The sequence below is a fragment of the Hyposmocoma kahamanoa genome, unplaced genomic scaffold (assembly GCF_003589595.1).
Source record: "Hyposmocoma kahamanoa isolate Upper Pololo Valley unplaced genomic scaffold, ASM358959v1 87, whole genome shotgun sequence".
In the NCBI taxonomy this organism is placed as follows: domain Eukaryota; kingdom Metazoa; phylum Arthropoda; class Insecta; order Lepidoptera; family Cosmopterigidae; genus Hyposmocoma; species Hyposmocoma kahamanoa.
The window spans coordinates 2,322,168-2,325,361 of NW_020654422.1; positions in this window are offsets into that span (position 1 = coordinate 2,322,168).

The window sequence follows — 3,194 nt, forward strand, 5'->3', positions numbered from 1 at the left end:
TTATAAACGATGTCCAATCACCTATACATCGCAAGTGTAGCGATGCAATCGCGCGTTTGACGAACGCGCGTTTGCATCGCTGCTGAAAGTTGTCGTTCGTAATCAATATTAGGTGTACGGTGATGGACCTTAAATGTACATAAAGTAATAATAAGTTGTACAAAATATAATATTTATTAATCAAAATTTTATTTTATTTTTATGGCACAATATTATATTTTATATTGTAATTTGATGTAGGTATCGGAATGAGGTCATCATCTAAGAAATTGGTTTTAATTATTTTTATCAAAAATCTCTGTAACAAAACAATAGTTAGTTACGTCTAGATTCTTTGAACCGTATTTTTTTCTACTTTATGCTACAGTTACGTAATCCTATCTTTATGCTCTAGAAATTAGTTACAAGCCAATTAGTATGAAAACACATTATCTAATACGGCATTTGTATTTTGTTACGTACATAAATAGTGCTTAACTATTTAATTATTTTCTTATGATACCAAGTGACGGAACGAACAGGTTGTGTGCCTGGTGGTAAGCGACACGCTTCTCCGTAACAGTTGTTGCCTCTTAGAACTTTAAATCGCAAAGAACTGAGGGTCACTGCCACTGAGCCCGTCAACTTGTCACATAAGTTGATAAGTCCTTATGTGCCAGTAATTTCACTAGCACCTTTATTCTTCAAAACCAGAACGCAGTAAGGCTCACGTTACTGCTTGCCAGGAGAAATAGTTAACGTGGTTTACTATTAAAAAATAAAAAAATAACGCTCACACTCAACATAACCCCGCACTAGAGAAACTCTGTGTCGCAGATGCCATGGATGCACACAATGACAACCACAAATTACACCCAAACTCACGAGAGAAATCAATAGAGGTCACACAAATATTTCTTCCGGCCCAGGAATCGAACCTGGGACCTCTGCGTGGCAGTCCGGCATGGTTAACATTCGGCTATGGAGGCAGTTATTACGCCACTTTTTTTCCTACAGAGACATCTCCGATGTGTATTAGAAATATTTAGGAGGTCAAAAGTCAGGTGTTTGATTATTTTATATGCATAGTTTGGTTAGATACGAATGTTAATTTTGTTTATCTAGTATATATACCTACGTTTATTCAGTTATCAAAGTCTAGGTTGTTGCGAATGAGGTGTGTGGTAACTGTGTGAAATATATGCGTAATAAATATGAACAATATTTCACATTAAACTTTCCTGATTGCCAGAGCTTAAAAATATTTATAATCAATACTTTTTAAAAGATTTTTATTTAATAATGGCGCTCTTAAATTATTTTTAGACATTGTGGACTCTCTGTCAGTTCTCGTTCGATAACCTTCTTGCTTGAAAAATTTGTTTGATATAGACCTCTTTAGTCGTGTAAAATTCTTTGCACCGTTTATTTAAACGGGCGCGACACACTGGTCATAGTATGAGCGCGATGAATATCTTGGACCTTAACCTACATTTCAGCAAAAACAACAAGTTATACAACGGAAGATTGAATATCTCACCTTCGGCCCTTAGTTTACATAAATATGACTATGAAACAATGTCGTAACGTATTGCAATGCGCCGTATTGAAATTTACGAAGAAATATTGCAATAAGGCTTCTACTGTGAAGCTATAATATACAAGGTGGCCCATTTACAGCCCATTTTTGTTAGGTAGAGGACATTGTAACGATCCATTTAAAATAAACGTTAAATAAAAGTTCCGCGAAAATCAATAGTTCAGAAGTTATGATTTTTTATGGACTTTTTTGAAAAATTTCTACTCTAGTCACTAAAACCATTCTAGTCTGAAAACCATTGCACTAAATTAATTGAAATTTGATATGGAAGTAGTGTGACCATGTAGCTAGCTTACAATGACCCATTTTTGTGTTTGATTTAGTTTGCGCAGTTATTTTAGACATTTAGGAGATTTTTTATTTGTTCACGAACAAAATGTAAAATTTTCGAAAAATTCCTGCCTGTGAAAACTGTACAATCAGAATTTGCTAATGGCCTTAAAAACTACCTTAACATGAGTTCAACCCAGATTTACCTTAATTATTATCAAGTCAATCTCTAATCGTCACTATGTATTTACACGAAAAGAACATGTTGAAAATCAGCTAAAATTTTAGCCCTAGTGATACAGAGAACTTTCGTTGTTCATATCGTCTAAACTCTGTCTAAACTATAATCATAACTTTATTTAACCAGAGCTTTTATCGCTTAGCGATAATGCCACCTCCATCGTTACAGATTATACTTAGTTCTACTTACCTATCTATATTTAAGTAACCAAAGTATTATCTTATATATTTTATTAGCCAGGGTACTATTAGGCTCAGATAATATGTAATTGCACATACCAACATCTGTTAGTCTGATTCCAGCCTCCAGTTCTATCAGTCTTCGTTCCGCTCTGATTCGGGTACATTCCACTAAAGCATGGTAGGTGTCTTCTCTGGTGTTACAAATAGTACAGTTCGGGGTGTCTACTATGTTCATTTTTATACCATATACCTTTTCCACAGATCTCCTGTCAAAATCTTCTTTCCACATTATGTAACAATGAATTTTTACATCTCTCAAATGATCGGTGAAAAAAGTCATATAGTTTACAAGTATACTATCATAAATGCCCGACTTTGCTCCCTTGTCAGCTAAGTCATTTTCTAACAGATTTACATGGGACGGGATCCACTGGAATTTAATATTTTTGTCTTTTAATTGGAAGTCTAAAAATATATTAGAATGGTATAAGTTACTGGGAGTCCTCGTTTACCCGAAGTGCACAGAGTTAATGTTGAAGCGCCCCTTTTGAGTCACTAAGAACCACAGAGTTGGTACTGTCACATGATTGTAAGTATGATATACTTTCTATTATGGCATAAAGTTCTGCGACCATAATTGATGAATTACTGTTTACCTTAAAACATGCTGTGGTGTCTGTCTGTGGATCAAAAAAGCTACTCCAGTTCCATTCTCATCCTTGGATACATCTGTGTAAATCTGATAGTATCCAGCATATCTGTTATTAATTGTTTGAACCGTTTTATGAAGCATCTCCAAAGGGTTGTGTTGTCTCTTGGGCCTTTCTATTTCATTGATATTTGTATTAATGTGTAATCTTATATCAATATTATTCATCCGTGTTGATAAGGAAAACATTTCTAATTTTTTCGAGCAGTACAT